Below are 18,160 nucleotides of genomic sequence, written 5' to 3' on the forward strand. Positions count from 1 at the left end.
GAGTCAAACACAACTGAGTGACTGAACTGAACTGAACTGAACCTCCTGGCCAACAGGGTGAGTGCCATTTTGCCCTAGCGAGGGTGTCCTGCATCCTATCTGTGGTCCAGACAGGAGGAGGAGATGGTCTCCCATGATGGCCAGCCTCCACTAGAACCAGCTGGTTGCCATGGAAGGAGGACTAGCTCCCCACAAAGAGAACTAGGGAAATTCTGAAGAAGGAGAAGGAGGTTTGAAGGCAGACAAAACAATGGAGGTTCCCCCTGCAGTAGTCTTCCCAACTTTGATCATACAGCAAAGTTACATCTGCTGGCAGGTGTGTGTGTCTGTTGGGAAGATAATTCAACTTGAGGAATGGAGGGAAATGGTGACATCTAAAGTGCTTGGGAATTGGCAATGTAGAATTATGTTACAGCCAAGGATTAAATACAGCTTTGCAGAAAGGACAGATTGTAAGGTCATAAATTATATGTCCATAAATCATTTAATACTGCTGAACTGCTTGACAAGAGTTATTATATGAAGGAGGAGATGACTGAGTTTGACTTCTTGGTCATGCAGTCAAGCTTGTAGAATTTCCCAGACCAAGTCACCTGCTCACTGGTTTTTCTTTCCTGGACTTGAAGGCAATGTCACTAATAGTGGTGATCTCCCCACAGAATCATCCCCGATTTTCTTTTTTATTTATTTATTTTTTTGGCCACACCATGCAGTACTTGGAACTTCCCCATCCAGGGATCGAACCCATGCCCCCTGCAGTGAAAGCCCAGAGTCTTAACTACTGGATTATCAGGGAAGTCCCATCCTCTGTTTTCAAGAATGACATTTTTATTGTACTGCCTATGTCTGAAATTTTAAAACCAAAGTGTCCTTTTGTCATGAGTGAAAAGTTGTTTTTAGAATAAATGACTATTTTCAATTCTGCCTCTTCAGTCTCTAGACTACACTTTGCTCTTGTTCAAAAGGAGTCTTAATGCTTTAATACTGTGCATCTGGTGTATAATCAGAACCTCCCAAAGATGGCCAGGTCCTAATCTGAAAACCTGTGAATGTGCTGATTTACAGGGCAAAGGAGACTCTGCAGATGTGATTAGGTTAAGGACCTTGTGATGGGCAAATGATCCTAGGTTGCCTATCACATGGGTCTTATAAGAAGGTGACAGGAGGGTCTGGGTCAAAGAAGGTGATGTGATGTCGGAAGTATGGCTCACATGGAGAGTGTTGAAGATGTTATTCTGCTGGCTTTAAAGATGAAGGTAGGGACCAGAAAGCTAACAAACAGTTTCTAGAAGCTAGAAAAGAGAAGGAAAGGTTTTCTTAAGGAATGCAGCCCTGTGTATCTGTGTCTGTGCTCATTCATTAAGTTGTGTCTGATTCTTAGCGACCCCATGGACTGTAGCCCACCAGGTTCCTCTGGCCATGGGATTCTCCAGGCAAGAATACTGGAGCAGGTTGCCATTTCCTTCTTCCTTCTTCAGGGGATATTCCTGACCCAGGGATCATACCTGCATCTCTGCATTGGCAAGCAGCTTCTGTACCCCTGAGCCACCAGGGTGGCCCACACAATCCAAAACTACTCAGTAAAAAGAAAGGGACTGTTGATAAACACAACAACCTGGATGAATCTTGAGGGCATTATACATAGTGAAAAAAAAGAATCAATGCCAAAAGATGCCTGTATGATCCCAATATGTAACATTCTTACAAGACAAAACTGTAGAGATAGAGAACAAAGCAGTAGCTGCCGAAATGAAGGGTAACACAAGTGAGTTCTTTCATGGTGTTGGAACAGTTCTGCATTTTGATTGGGGAGATAGTTACACAATCATACACATAGGATAAGAGTGCATAGTACTACACACACAAATCCTTGTGGAAAATGGTGAAAATTGAATTAGGTCTGTTGTCCATGGTGAAAATTGAATTAGGTCTGTTGTCCACTCACGGCAGTAAACCGATGTCAGTTTCCTGGTTTAGATATTTCAGCATCACAGGAAGATGGATCAAGGGAACTTGGACTCTGTACTACTTTTGCAACTTCCTATGAGTCTACAATTATTTCAAAATAAGAAATTTTTAAAAAGATACCAACTAAAATTCATCTGTCTGATGATATTTCTTCTGTCCCCAAGAACTTCCTCATCACTCAAATAGTTCTGGGTCCATTTCAGTTATTGTTTGAACACTTCATGGTTCCCCCATCACTTTTAGACATCTGCTCAGGATGGGGAGATGATGCTAGCAATTGGCAGCAGAGAATAGAAAACTCACCTCCTCCCAGATCTCTAGTGCTGTACAACACTCCATGCCTGCCTTCTCCCTCAACAACCACCGGGAGCATCATTTCCTGGTATATAGGGAGATTGACTGTGTTTATGAGACACACTGGACATATGAGAGCCTGACTTTCTTCTGTTTCCTCTGCCAACTCTGGATGAGGGGGGGAAATGGCCAGTAAACAGACTGGAGAAAGGAGAAGCCTTTGTTGTAGGGGGAGATCTGGGGAAAGTGAAGAGACAGATAGTTAAGATTAAGATGGGTAAATTAGGTGCTATAACTTAACAGGAAAAGCACAGATTGGAGTAGTATCTGAATTCATCCATTGATTCAGCAAGCATCTTTATCTGTTCAAGCTGCTGTAACAAAAGAACCATAGACTAGGTGGCTTAAACATCGAACATTTATTTCTCAGTTCTGGAGGCTGGGAAGTCTGAGATCAAGGTGTCTGCAGTCTGGTTAGAACCTGCTTCCTGTTCACAGTTGTCTTCTCCCGATGTCCTCACATGGTGGTGGAAGAGTAGTAATTCCTCTAATATCTCTATTATAAGGGTGCTAAACCCATTATTAGGGCTCTACCCTCATGACCTAATCACCTCCTAGAGGACTTGGCTTCTAATTCCATCACTTTGGGCATCTGCACAGTTCTGTAGAGCTCAGACCACATCAAGTATGGAAGGTGAAAATTCTTTATGTATTTCTGTTCATTTTTGCTTTATATTTTTATTTCATTGTGTTTTGATATGATCATTATTGTATCTTCTCGGTAAATTGTTTTCTTTTAAAAATCATTCTTCCTCATAATCATATTTTTATTTTTTTATTCAAATCCAGCTAGCTTGTTATTTTATATACTTGTATAAACTATCTTTCATTTAGTAATGGTCTGATTTACAGTTTTCCCCTTATCTTCAACTTTTTTAATATTTTAGTTTTATTTCTTGTAAAATACATAGAACTGTTTTTTTAAAAATTGAATCCAAAGGTTTTTGTCTTTTAACAGGAAATTTAAGCTTTTTTTAAAAAAATTATTAAGACTTCTAATATATTCAGTATGTTTCTACTATATTATTGTATATTTGGAAATCCATTTTCCCTTCGTCTTTTTCCTGGCTTATTGTCTTTCACTGGATTGACTGTGCTTCTTTAATTTCCTCCTCTTTTACCCTCCTACTTTAGAAGTTATACATTACAGTTCTATTATTTTAGTGACTTACCTCATGCTAAGTCACTTCAGTCGTGTCCAACCCTGTGCGACCCCATAGATGGCAGCCCACCAGGCTCCCCCGTCCCTGGGATTCTCCAGGCAAGAACACTGGAGTGGGTTGCCATGTCCTTCTCCAATGCATGAAAGTGAAAAAGTGAAAGTGCAGTCACTCAGTCGTGTCCAATTCTTAGTGACCCCATGGATTGCAGCCTACCAGGCTCCCCTGTCCATGGGATTTTCTGATTTGAAAGTCTAGCATTAGCCAATATCATTGTCCTCCTCCCCAAAGTGGAGGATAGGACACCTCAGCTCCAATCTTTGACCATCCATCTTTCAAGCTATTACAGACAAGCATTTTAATGTCACCTTGTTTTTAAAATTCTCCCTCCCAAATTTAGCCTAATTATCATCTTCCATTTCTCATATCTTTCCCCTGCCCACTCTCACATTTACGTATTTGAAATAGACTCTTTATGGTCCTGGAATTATTCTGTTAACCCCAGGTCTTGCTTTTCTTTTTTTTTAAATATAAATTTATTTATTTTAATTGGAGGCTAATTACTTTACAATATTGTATTGGTTCTGCCATACATCAACATGAATCCACCATGGGTGTACACGTGTTCCCTATCCTGAACCCCCCTCCCACTTCCCTCCCCATACCATCCCTCTGGGTTATCCCAGTTCACCAGTCCTGAGCATCCTGTATCATGCATCGAACCTGGACTGGTGCTTCATTTCACATATGATATTATACATGTTTCAATGCCATTCTTCCAAATCATCCCACCCTTGCCCTCTCCCACAGAGTCCAAAAGACTGTTCTATACATCTGTGTCTCTTTTGCTGTCTAGCATACAGGGTGATTGTTACCATCTTTCTAAATTCCATATATATGGAATACTGTATACTGTTAGTATACTGTATTGGTGTTTTTCTTTCTGGCTTACTTCACTCTGTATAATAGGCTTGTTTCATCCACCTCATTAGAACTGATTCAAATGTATTCTTTTTAATGGCTGAGTAATATTCCATTGTGTATATGTACCACAGCTTTCTTATCCATTCGTCTGCTGATGGACATCTAGGTTGCTTCCATGCCCTGGCTATTATAAACAGTGTTGCGATGAACATTGGGGTACACGTGTCTCTTTCAGTTTTGGTTTCCTTGGTGTGTATGCCAAGCAGTGGGATTGCTGGGTCATATGGCAGTTCTAGTTCCAGTTTTTTAAGGAATCTCCACACTGTTCTCCATAGTGGCTGCACAAGTTTGCATTGCCACCAACAGTGTAAGAGGGTTCCCTTTTCTCCACACCCTCTCTAGCATTTATTGCTTGAAGACTTTTGGATAGCAGCCATTCTGACTGGCGTGAAATGGTACCTCACTGTGGTTTTGATTTGCATTTCTCTGATAATGAGTGATGTTGAGCATTTTTTCCTGTGTTAGTTAGCCATCTGTATGTCTTCTTTGGAGAAATGTCTGTTTAGTTCTTTGGCCAGGTCTTGCTTTTCAAATCTAAGACTTTTGTCTGCTGAGCCTTCTTCACGGGTGGGTTGTTAATCTGCATGGTTTGTAATTTTGAATTGTGTGTTTGTTTATGTGAAGGGTGGGGATTCCCACTTCATTTCTGATTGACTTATCCCCCCTCAGCAAAGAGTTTTGTTTTTCCCCTGCCAGAATCACTTGTCACTATTTCTGTGTTTGTTTTCATTGATTTATTTTTAGTCATGCCACCACCATGGCATGTAGGATCTTAGTTCTTTGACTAGGGATCAAACCCGCAGCCCCAGCAGTGAAAGTGAGGGGTCCTAACCGATGGACCACCGGGCAAGTCCTTGAATTTGTTTGTTTTAATTACTTGGATTAGAATTCCTGGTGCACATTGCTAGAATGGCACAGGCTTTGGTTTCTAGGAAAAATTTCTTTCTTTCTTTTTTTAATCGGGCCCCAGACAGAGGTCAAGCTTTCTCACCTCCCTGGGCTGGTAAGCGGTGTTCCCAGGGCCCATCTCTGTATATTCTCTGTGCTCCACCGCTGCCTTGAAAGGATCTGGACCCGGAAGTCACCCTCTGCATGTGTTCCTCTACGTGGCTGTGAGTCCTTCCGTTTCTGATACCTAAGCATCTCCTCTCTTGACGTTGGCTGTGATAAGATTTTTCTGTTGTATTCTGTCCAGCATTTCTGCATATTTGGAGCAGGGCAGACCAGATCTATACTAGGTCTGTCTCACTATGACTGTAAGTCAGCCGATCACATCTCACATTCTTAACCCTGACGGAAGCCCACTTTCATTCTTTTTAGTCAGCAAACATCACTGAGCCAATGAGATCAGAGGGCTACAGTGCAGAGAGAAGATCTGCCCTGCCCTCCCAGAAGGTAACACCCAGAGGAGAAAGCCTTGAATCAGGTAGCCTGAGGAATAAGTGTAAATTTGCAACCTTAGCTAAGAAAAGGCATGTTATTGTGTCCCGACGGAGGCCTGATTCAGCCAGCAGTCAGGAGCGAAGCAGCCCAAATGTCACAAAGGCTGAAGGACCAGGCACCCGATGTGATCCAACCTTACAGGTGTGGGAATGGGTGGCAGGGGCAGGATTTCCCCTGGCACGATGCCCTAAAATACTGCAAAATACCCTCACATATGATGCTTATATATGCCGTGAACAAAAAAAGAAAAAGGATGTGAAAGACTTGTCTGTGGAACACTGCACCTGGTATATTTTGACTGGCAGGATGGAGGGGGGAAAAAAAGGCAGAACTGTGTTTCTTTTGTCTTCTGGGTCTAGCACTGGGGAGTCCTTCTCCTTCCAGACCATGACTAGAAGAAAGGGTCCTCAATTATCCTCCAAGTACAACATTTTGGTTATTCAGATAGCCCGGGGGGTGAAGAAGGATGGGTGCGTGCATGCGTGCTAAGTCACTTCAGTCGTGTCTGACTCTTTGGGACCCTACGTACTGTAACCCACCAGGCTTCTCTGTCCAGGAGATTCTCCAGGCAAGAATACTAGAGTGGGTTGCCATGCCCTCCTCCAGAGGATCTTCCCGACCTAGAGATCGAACCTACCTCTCTTATGTCTCCTGCATTGGCAGTCAAGTTCTTTACCACTAGTGCCACCTGGGAAACCCGAAGGATAGGTGGGGAGGATGCTTTACAGGAAAGAGCCCTGGGAGAACCACGGCCCAGCTCTTTCTCCAACTTCCTGATGGGACCACAGTCAGGGGCACCTGGCACCAGGCCCCTTCTCTGTAAGGTGAGGAGGGCTCTCGGTCTGGAAGGACCCTTCTACCTCTGATGTTCAAGATGCCTCCCAGGGGAAATGGGGTGCTGGGGGGGCCCAGCCACCTGGTTCCCCCAGGGTCCCCAGTGAACTACCGCTACTCATGGGGCTATGGAGCAGCCTCCCAGCTCACCTCCGCACCCCGCCCCCCACTTCCTGTCACTGGTGACCCTGTGATCCAACACCGTCCCTTAGTAATTCTTCTCGTCTTCAAATCCATCTTGGCAGCCAGCTCAGCCCTTTTGTGCCAAGAAAACAGTCTCTGCGTCATGAGTGTGAGTGTGCACCTTCTCAGTGTTTACCAACCTACCCACATCGGGTGGTGGGGAGCCCGGGCCTGGTCTCCCTTTGGAACTTCCATTTATGGACACAGACTGCTGACCAACCTTTTGCAGGCCTGTACTAATCCAGGGCTGGCCCCGAGCCTTCTCCCTCCTCCAGTTCTGCTGACCCAGTTTATAAGCCTGCAGGCAGGGCAGATGGAGTTGAAAAGTCAGAGCCTGCAGCAGTCAGGAACCCCAGCTTCCCAGGGCCTCATTCCCCTCCCCTTTCCCCCACCCTGAGCTTCTCTGGGCCAACCAGTTCTCCCCTTTCCACTTCCGGGGCGTGATTCACCCGGAGGCTCCCTCTCAGCATGGCAGGTGTGTGTCATTTCCTTATTGCTCTGAGACCCAGACTTTGAGCGTGTCCCACCTGCCGCTACCTCCGAGACCCCTCTGATCTGATTGAACTGGACCGAAAGTGTTGGACCTTCAAGCCCACTGCAGCATCCTGGTAGGGATTTATTTTTGGAGTGAATTTATCTATCACCTGCGGGAGAGGCTGTCTGTGTTTTCCACCGGGAGGTGTTTGGGAAAAGCAGGGGCCTGGGACAGTGGGCTTCATCTTGTTCTCTGCCACTTCCACCCCCACCTCCATCCCCACACCCTCCCCACCAGTCCCCAGAACTGTTCCACTTTCTCTTCACCTTCCCACCAGTGATGCATTCTTTGGCCTTGTGGGCAACCCTGATGTGGCAGCCTGCCACTCCCTGGGAAGGCCACCAGGGTGATGCTAGGCGCTGTGACTGAGAAGGAAGGATCCAGCCTCACAAATCCATCCCTGGCCTTCCTGGTTAGAGCAGGATGGGAGAGACCAGCAAGCAGGCAAAGAGCCGTTCCCGTGTGAAAACTGGAACTGCTGGGTGGAAATGAGGTTCCATCATGCGGGCATGGCACCACTCTGCAGGCACTGTCCCACCTCTCTGTGACCTGTGGTGCCTGTGATGCCCACACAGCCAGAGATCAGCCAGGAATCCTTGTGATGTGGGCTCCAGGGGCAGGTCTTCTGAGGAGAGCAGCCATCCTGCTGCTCACAGTGGGAAGTGGGGAAAAGAGCAGGGTCCCATTGACCTCAGGGAAGTCTCCCTGTTGGCAGAGGGACCAGGATTGGGCCAGCACAGTCTAGGAGGCCATGGTACTTCTGTGGTCTCAGACCCAGTTCTTGAGGGCCCCATCTCATTATAATGGTACAAAGCGTGCTGGAAGGATCTAGGTAGATGAAGGAGCTGAAGGTCGCGTCTCATGAGAACTGTCTGAAGGGCTGGAGAACCCCTGGAGGAGCAGGTGAGCTGCTCTCTGCTACCAAAAGGCTGTTCTGTGAAAGTGAGATGTGCTTTGTCAAGTGGAGGTCCGGGAGACAGACTCAGAAAGTTACAGAACAGTGTATCTGGGCTGCCTGGAAACAAATGCCTGCCTATAATGAAAGCTTTGAATAGTGTGAACAGACTGCTCACATTTTGAGATAGTGAGCTTCTTATTGCTAGAGGAATTCAAGCAGAAGTTGGCCAAAACGGAGCTTCTGCACCTGGGCTAAAGCTCAGGCTGCAGGGTTGTTCCACTCTCACCTCTAAGAGTCTCTGATCGGGTCTAGCTCTGCCTGTCTTCCAAACCCACAACACTCTTGCAGCAAATCTCCATCTTTCTCATCGTGGGACTCCTCCCCTGAGCGAGACAGAAGCCCACAGTCTGGCCTGTGCTCCGGCCTGGGGTGGCGCTAGTGGTAAAGAGCTGCCTGCCAATGCAGAAGACACAGAGACATAGGTTTGATTCCTGAGTTGGGAAGATCCCCAGAAGGAGGGCATGGCAACCCACTCCAGTATTCTTACCTGGAGAATCCCATGGACAGAGGAGCCTGGCAGGCTACAGTCCATAGGGTCACCAAGAGTCGGACATGACTAAAGGGACTCAACACACACACCAGCCTGGGGTGGGCTGGGTGACAGCTCTTGGCAGAGGCTCCAGAGAAGTCTGCCATGTGTTGAGCCAGTCCAGTCACCAAGCGTTTCTGTGACACATGTCTGTGAATTCTTACTGGTCATCTCATCCACCCACCAGTCCTGTGGGTCAAGATTACTCTCCCTCAGGCTGCAGATGAGGAAGTAAGGAAATATCCAGGCCACTGCAGGGCTCAGATTAGGCCTGGAGCCTGGTCTGCTCTTTCTGACGCTGTTCATGGGGTGCCTGCATGCTGTACATCCTACACACAACCTCAAGTCTAATCCTTACGGCCAGTCCGAAACAGCTGTGTTATCATCTCGTTGCACAGAGGAGGAAACCGAGGCTCAGAATAGTTGGAACTGTGCATGGGACACAGCTAGTAAGGGACAGAGCTGTGCTGCTGGCATCTCCACCAGGAGCTGTAGGGACATCCGGTGGACTTGCCGGAGGGAGCCCCAGGCGGCTACCTGCATGTACTCCAGGGTTCAGGACCGAGCAGTTCAATTCCATACTCCTGGAGGTGTGACCTTCTCCATAGATTCCAGGCCCTGTGCTAAATACAAGAGGGGTGGGGGGAGGAAGAGTACGAGGTACTCTTTCCAGCTTATGAGAAAGCTGTGGTCCCCAAAATTGAACATTGCGTGTTCACAATAAGCCAGGTGCACCTCACTGGGCCTAAGAGATCAGCGTATTGAAGGACAGGAGGAAAAGCTTCATAACAGAGATGGAACTTGAAATGGACTTTACCAACAGGAGCCTTGGGTAACAGAATTGGACCTGTGAAGTCTTGAGCTGTTGTTTAAGCAAGCATGCCTGACCCTCATATTTTCTCTATCCACCCTTGGGTGGCCCGAGCCCCCAACAGAACTGTTCAACCCAAGCTTCTCCTCCTCTGGCTTAACAAAGAGCCTTACCAGGCTGCCAGCAACTGGAGGTTGTAGTAGGCAACATCAGGGCCTCTTCCAAACCACTAGTGGTGCCTGGAGCTTCTCTGTGGACACCTCCCTTTATCCATCCTTCACTGCTACCTCCTATCCTAGCTGAGACTCCCGTGCTTCTTGCTTAAATCAACCTATCAGGCACCAGGGTCTTTCCCTGCAAATCCACCTTACACATAGTTGTGCGTAGAGTCACCTTTATAAACCTTGGCACTTGGACTGAATCCACAGCAAGACTTCCCTTTCTGTGGTTTGGCCCACATTTATTCAAGGCTTTTCTGACAACCTTCCCTGCCCATCTCCTTTGTTTTACAAACTGTTTACAAACCTCACCACTCCCGCCTCCCAATGCCGTGCCTCCTCAAGTGAAGTTAACTCCTTCTGTTTCCTTGCTCGGGGGTATAATTGAATCTATGCTCCTCTGCTAGCACATAGGACACTTTGCCACCTGGAGTTAGTCTGTGGACACGCCTGCCTGTCTGCCTAGCTTGACTCTAAGTTCCCACATGGCGAGTCACTTGCCTTTGTCATCCCTCTTCTATCAGCCCTCTCATGGATTTGATTGTAATCACAGGGCCTGAGGTCCAGCCCCAGACTGAAGGGATGCAGATGGAGACCCTGGGAAAGCAGCTGCACACAGGGCTTGACTTTGGCAGAGTGCCATACACTCTGGGAAAAGAAACAAGTTAGCAAGAACAGGGACCTGCCATTGCCATGGCTGTTCTCCTCCACTTTGTGACAAAGTCCTGTATGTTTCCTTGAGAGATGTGTGATATACTGTGAAGGAAGTGGGAGCCAGATCTGCAGCTTCCAAGCTCCATGACCCTGGAAAAATCATTTAACCTCTCTGTTCCCCACAAGTAACATGGCAGGAGAATAATAGTGTTGACCTCTTTGCTTCATCTTGAGAATTAAGTTAATATTTATGTCACTGATGTATTAAAAATACCCAATATATGTTATTATTTTAAGGTTATTAGATTAACCTTATAAGTATAGTTGTGTTCGTGCATGTGTGTGCTAAGTCGCTTCAGTGGTGTCTGACTCTGTGTGATCCTATGGACCATAGCCCACCAGGCTCCTCTGTCCATGGGATTCTCCAGGCAAGAATACTGGAGTGGGTTGCCATGCCCTCCTCCAGGGCATCTTCCTGACCCAGAGATCGAACCTGTATCTCTATGTCTCCTCCATTGGCAGGCGGGTTCTTTACCACTAGCACCACCTGGGAATACTATAACCTAAATAATGTAATAATAATATATTACTAATAACCTGGCCTCCTCCTAGCAGGCAAGAGGCACATATCTGAGAACCAGAGACCCTGAAGGCAGCCCAAGTGATGGGTACTGTTGGGGATAGTTGTTGGAAATGTACCTTCCTGACCACAAAACAGACCCTGGGAGGGTTCAGATGTGAGCTAAGGTCTGAGGGGCTGACTGAGCAGTCCTGAGAAAAGGACTCACAACACTCATCAGATCTCATGTTATGTTTCCCATTGGCGTTACCCCAGAAATACAAGACCTCCAGCCAGCAGTCCTACCAGCACCCTCTCCTTTGCTCAGCCTCTTTCTCAAATAAGACAGTAACCCACCTGACATTCCACTTCCTGTGCTCAACAGAAAATCTGAAACCCAACAGGCAAATCAGGCTAGGGACTTGAGTCTCAGGGAAAGCAAGCACATTCTAGAAAATCTTAGGGGACTCCAGAATTAATTCAACCTCCCTGAGGACAGGTGCCTCCTGGGCACTCCCATCTCCTCAATCCCTCCATCTGGTGTGATCTGAATATGTGACCCCACCCCACCTTGTCACCACACACAAATCCATGTGTTCAAGTCTGTAACCCCCTCAGGTGATGGTCTTAGGAGGTGGGGCCTTTGGGAGGTGATGAGGTCATGAGGGTGGAGCCCTCGTGAGTGGGATTTAGTGCCCTTCTAAATGAGACCCTCTCCTAGTTTCCTTAGCCTCTTTTCCCATGTGAGGACAGAGTGAGAAACCTGTCAGCCGACCCAGAAGAGGACACTGTCACCCTGATCTCAGACTTGCCAGCCTCCTCCTGGCTGCTCAGCCACCCCACCTTGCCCCTGTAGGCTTCAGACTTATTTCAGACTTTGGACTAATTCCCACCCCTCCCTCTTGTGGCGCGATAGGTTTTCCAATAACCCAGTTTGTTTCCCATGTAAACTGCACAGTCTGTCCAGGCAAAACCAGCTTCTAAAGATGTGGATGCCTCATTCAGTGCAGGAGGTCGTTCAGCTGCCCAATCAGCATCTGCCTTGAATGGTGCAGAGTCTGTCCCAGGCCAAGATCAGAGTGGCATCAGGGGAGGGCAGAGACCTTCAGCCTCTTCCTTGTCCCCCTTGCTACCTAACCTTCCCCTCCCCAGCCCCCCTCACCGCCAGGGAGGTACTGCCTGAGCATAGCTCCTGTGCTGGTCTGGTCAGACTGCACAGTATGCAAATTGCTCACGGCAGAGCCTGTATCCCCCAGGGAGGCAGTGGAACAGACTCCAAGAGAGAGCAGCTCAGGGCTCTAGCTCATGTTTGTCTGGGCTGTTGGTGCTTATGGGCCAGTGTGGGGGGGTTGTAGGGTGGGAGAGGGGTGGGTGCTGGGCAGAGGGGAGTGACAAGCGGCAAGGGAAGTGGAGGAGAGAAGATGGGAAGGGAGAGAGTGAGAGACTATTCTCTGGCTCACCTGGCATTCGAATCTTCAGTTTTAAAAAGTAAAAGTTCCCTGATGATGGGGCCACTCAGGTTCTAGAGAAGTCTGGACTACTTCCATTTTTGGAGGCTCTCTGCATTAAAAAAGTAGAACTATCAAAGGAGGGCAACAGATATCATGATGCAGTTTAAATGTTTACTTTCATCAACTAATAGTTTTACATACAAGACACACACACACAGAGATATGGTGACTTTGTGAATAGACTCACTTAGAAATAATGACAGAGGCCCTTTGTCCTCTGAAGCCTGAACCATTGGCCCTCTTGGCTTTGGGGCAGCCCAGTCCTCCCTGAGGGACCATCTTGGGGGCACTGGGAGGCAGAAGGAACCATCATGGGGAAGGGTTGATCACTGTTACCCAGGCCTGCAAGTGATGGTAGAGCCATGTTCAGCTCCAAGCCCTGGGGACTCTGGGAAGAACCATGACTGCCCTGAACTGGAGGGGACAAGAGGGAAGCCATCAGTGTCCCCTTCTAGGCTCTTCCTGCTCCCATTGCTTGAAAAGAGCTGTTCTAACCTTGGTTCCCGCAGAAACATTCTGTCATTAGAGGCGTTTCTTGGCATATCTATTTTGGAGCTGCAGCTGGTTGCTTCTCAGAATAAACAGAGCTGTGATATTGAGATAAAAGAAGAAAGGAATATCATCTCCTCTTTGTGCCCTCACTTCTCCCAATGTTTTCTAGTCCCCACTTTCCTCTTTTTACAGGTCTTCCCCTAAAATCCTTCCACTTCCCTCCCTGCCCTGTAGCCCTCCTTCAACCATCTGGATAATCACAGAATCCCCTCCCAGGCATGGATGGGTCCCTGCTGTAGCCAGCCTGTGCTAGGTTTGGGGGCTCCTGGGCCTACAGAGAACCCAATGTCAAGTGATACAAGGGTTCATATACTAAGGACTTGAGTCATAGACTGTTAAGAACTGGCTCAGTCCCTCCTGCTTAGATAAGCAACTAATGTCTTGCTGGGGATGTCCTGTGCCAAGGATTAAGGTAGGAACTGTAACACCCTGACTTGCAGTTGTCCTCAGACCCTCCTATTTTGTTTTCAGAATGGGTGTGGGTTTTTGTTTTGTTTTGTTTGTCTTTTATTGAATTTGTTACAGTTATTGCTTATTACAATTATTACAAATATTGCTTTGGTTTATGTTTTGGTTTTTTTGGCTGTGAGGCATATAGGATCTTAGCTCCTCAATCAGAGATCAAACCTGTACTCCTTGTATGCATGGGTGCTAAGTCGCTTTAGTCATGTCAGATTCCGTGCAACCATATGGACTGCAGTAAGCAGGCTCCTCTGTCCATGGGGATTCTCCAGGCAAGAATATTGATGTGGGTTGCTATGCCCACCTCCCAGGGATCTTCCTGACTCATGGATCGAAGCCGGGTCTCTTACGTCTCCTGCATTGGCAGGCAGCTTCTTTGCCACTAGCACCACCTGGGAAGCCCCCTGCACTCCCTGCACTGGAAGGCAAAGTCTTAACCGCTGGACCACCAAGGAAGTCCTGGCTGTGTTGTATTGCAATCATTGAAATGAGAGCTCGTTGCTTCTGGGACAGAAAGAGAACCCAGACTGTCGTTGGTTCTAGATAAAGCAAATGTGGCGTATCCAGAGTACTTATGGACTGAAATGGCCCCCTGGAGGGATCCAGACAATGATGCTTTCCAGATACATGCTGGTGGGAGGGGTTGGTCATTAAGAAGCAAATGAAGAGACTTGTGTATGTGGCCACATTCCAGACCAAGTTCTTAGTCATCCTTTGCTGTGCGTTCTACTCCAGATGGGTCCCATGGGCATCCATGATTTGGTAAACCTCCCATCTCTTTGTGGTCCATCTGGAGCTCCTCCTTCACCTCCCCCTCCTGCCTCTTTCCTGTGCTGGCTGTGTTTTGCCATTCACGAGCTTTACCTAACTCCACTCACCACCCACTGTTTATCTGCCAGCTTGCTGTGCAGCTTGACCCACGTTGGGTTACAGAGGCCAGATGTAAGGAGGTGGTAGTTTCTAGAAATTGTGCACATTTCCTCAAAGCCTTCTTCCTTGCCAGGGCCAAGAGTGGTCAGCTCCCCTCAGTCACTCTGTGATCTGGCCTCAGCCTGGGCATCTGCCTGCTCAGTCTCCTCTGTTCCTGAGGCAGTTCTGAAACAAGGAGGTGAACAAAGACCTCTGCAGCCAGTTTCCGTCTTGCTTTTGTCTTATTTTTAAAAATGAAACTGTGGTTAGATGCTCAAATTAGTCTTTCGAAACCTCAGTGGACAGCTTGGTAGCAGGGCTATCAGCGTGCAGGCAGGTGAGGGGTGCTGAGCTGTGAAGGCTCTCACGCCAAGCATCCCACATTGGCTAAGAGAGTGGTAGGTATGAATGTCAAGGTCAGGCACTGGAGACCACCACCCTGACTCCAGGCTCTTCCATGTTCACTGGGAAGAGGGCAGAGGGTCAGGAATGTAGGATGCTCACTCAAGTGATCTTGGGGTTGTCTCAGCTCCACCATTCCTTAGTCTTGTGACCCTGGGTATTAGCGTCTCTGAGATTCCATTTCCCCACTTGTAACATGAGGATATTAACTGTATCTCTTTTTAAGAACATTTAATTCAATGCATAATTTATTGACCACCCCCTTCTTGGTAAGTACTTGCCAGGCACGAGCATCATTGGTGGGAAGGACTGATATGGCTCTTGTCCTCTTGATACTCAGGTATTCCAATAAAGGACTAGGTGATGTTCAGATTAAGAAAGTACATGTGTATGTGTTTGTGTGTATAGATGTGTATGTGCATGTTACCTATCATCATACATGCTTGATAAATGGTAGTTGTTGCTGTTATTATATTTCTTACATCTAACACTAAAATATGGTATAAATGGCCAGGCAGAGAATCAGAAATGATGTTTTCATTCAGTAAAATATATAGCTTGTTCAGACTTATAGTTCTCTTTTGGTTAAGGAAAGACTGTATTAGGCAGGGTCTCCCAGAGAAACAGAAATGGTAGGAGATGGGTATATATATATATATATATATATATATATATATAGTAATATATATGTATCTCATATGTATGATGCATATATATGTGTGTGTGTGTGTATATGTGCTATGCGCTGAGTCATGTCCAATTCTGCAAACCCCTGGACTATAGTCTGCCAGGCTCTTCTATCCATGGAATTTTCCAGGCAATAATACTGGAGTGGTTTGCATGTATATGTGAATGTATAAAGAGATTTATTATAAGACATTGGTTTATGTGATTGTGGAGGTTGACAAATCCCAAGATCTGAAGTCCCAATCTGGAAACCCAGGAGAGACAGTGATATAGTTGGAGCCAGCAGCCTCAATACTCAGGAGGAGCCAGTATTTTAGTTCAAGATCAAAAGACAGGAAAAATCCAATGTCCTACTTCAAAGGCCATAAGACAGGAAGAATTCTCTCTTATTTGGGGGAAGTTCAGCCTTTTTTTTTCTTTCCCTACTAGGCCTTCATCTGATTGGATGAGGCCCACCTACATTCAGTTCAGTTCAGTTCAGTCACTTAGTCATATCTGACTCTTTGCGACCCCATGACTCACAGCACGCCAGGCCTCCCTGTCCATCACCAACTCCCGGAGTTCACTCAGACTCACGTCCATCGAGTCCGTGATGCCATCCAGCCATCTCATCCTCTGTCGTTCCTTCTCCTCCTGCCCCAATCCCTCCCAGCATCAGAGTCTTTTCCAATGAGTCAACTCTTTGCATGAGGTGGCCAAAGTACTGGACTTTCAGCTTTAGCATCATTCCCTCCAAAGGAATCCCAGGGCTGATCTCCTTCAGAATGGACTGGTTGGATCTCCTTGCAGTCCAAGGGACTCTCAAGGGTCTTCTCCAACACCACAGTTCAAAAGCAAAAATTCTTCGGTGCTCAGCTTTCTTCACAATCCAACTCTCACATCCATACATGACCACTAGAAAAACCATTGCCTTGACTGGATGAACCTTTGTTGGCAAAGTTACGTCTCTGATTTTGAATATGCTATCTAGGTTGGTCATAACTTTTCTTCCAAGGAGTAAGTGTCTTTTAATTTCATGGCTGCAGTCACCATCTGCAGTGATTCTGGAGCCCCCCAAAATAAAGTCTGACACTGTTTCCACTGTTTCCCCATCTATTTCCCATGAAGTGATGGGACCAGATGCCATGATCCTAGTTTTCTGAATGTTGAGCTTTAAGCCAACTTTTTCACGCTCCTCTTTCACTTTCATCAAGAGGCTTTTTAGTTCCTCTTCACTTTCTGTCATAAGGGTGGTGTCATCTGCATATCTGAGGTTATGGAGGGAAATCTGCTTAATTTGGTTTACCAATTCAAATGTTATGTGCTGATGTGCTCAGTCATGGCTGACTCTTTGCAAACACATGGACTGTAGCCCACCATGTTCCTCTGTCCTTGGAATTTTCCAGGCAAGAATACTGGAGTGGGTTTCCATTCCCTTCTCCAGGGAATTCAAATGTTAACCTTAATCCAAAATACTACTACAGAAATATGCAGAATAATCTTTGATGAAATATCTGGGCACCCCAGTCAAATTGATACATCACAATCAACCACCCCCGGTACCTATGGCTGGAGGATGTTTTAGCTGAGCAAGTCCTTGAGGAATCACTGAGTGACCACCTATCCTGAAGTGGAGGGTAACCCTGGCTAAGGTCAGGACAGGATGCAAACTAGTTGTCCTGGGGCTCTGTCCAATCCAAAGATGTATTGTTGATGGTTTATGCTGTACTTAATAAGTTTGTGCCAACATCTTGAAGAGTTCCCATTAAAAATCTGAATTTCTAGCTTCTTATAAAAAAAAAAATAGAAGGCTTCCTCAATGGCTCAGTGGGTGAAGAATCCACGTGCAATACACAGGAGATGCGGAGACACAGGAGACGTGGGTTCGATCCCTGGGCCAGGGGAAGATGTCCTGAAAAAGTAAATGGCCACCCCCCCACACCCCGTATTCTTGCCTGGAAATTCCCATGGACAAAGGAGCCTGGAAGGCTATAGTCCATGAGGTCACAAAGAGTCAGACATGACTGAGCACATGAAAAAACAGAAGTGATTGTGTAGAGGTTAGACATCTGAGCTGGGGCTGCCCCCCACCATGAGGTACCCCCAACCTGTTGGCTTAGCCTCCATCACCCACTCCTGACCTGCTGCACTCATGTCTATTACTATCACTCTGCAGTGTGGGAGACCTGGGTCCAATTCCTGGGTAAGGAAGATCCTCTGGAGAAGGGAATGTCTATCTACTCCAGTATTCTTGTCTGGAGAATTCCATGGACAGAGTAAGTAGCCTGGTGAGCTGCAGTCCATGGGGTCACAAAGAGTTGGACATGACTGAGTGACTAACACTTTCACTTATTCACTGCTATAGGAACAGAGACACCTGACCTGAACATGAGCACCCCATCACCACCCCCCCAGCTGCCCCTAGCAGAGAGCCTATGCCAACAGCAGGCTGTGTCCTCTCCTTGTGA

General features: G+C 46.9%; 1 protein-coding gene across 5 annotated transcripts in view; it reads left to right on the forward strand.

The window, feature by feature from the left end:
- The window catches only part of PTK2B (protein tyrosine kinase 2 beta), a 137,975-nt gene that overhangs the window by 31,690 nt on the left and 88,125 nt on the right, over positions 1–18,160 (forward strand). The window contains exon 1 of one of the 5 annotated variants that reach the window (XM_005684038.3): positions 7,415–7,534. The exons of the other annotated variants lie outside the window; for them this stretch is intronic. The gene's annotated coding sequence lies outside the window, so the exon portion shown is untranslated. Of the gene's footprint in view, positions 1–7,414; positions 7,535–18,160 lie in introns of those variants that run through there. 5 annotated transcript variants of the gene reach the window in all.

The sequence above is a fragment of the Capra hircus genome, chromosome 8 (genome assembly GCF_001704415.2).
Source record: "Capra hircus breed San Clemente chromosome 8, ASM170441v1, whole genome shotgun sequence".
NCBI classification, from domain to species: Eukaryota; Metazoa; Chordata; class Mammalia; order Artiodactyla; family Bovidae; genus Capra; species Capra hircus.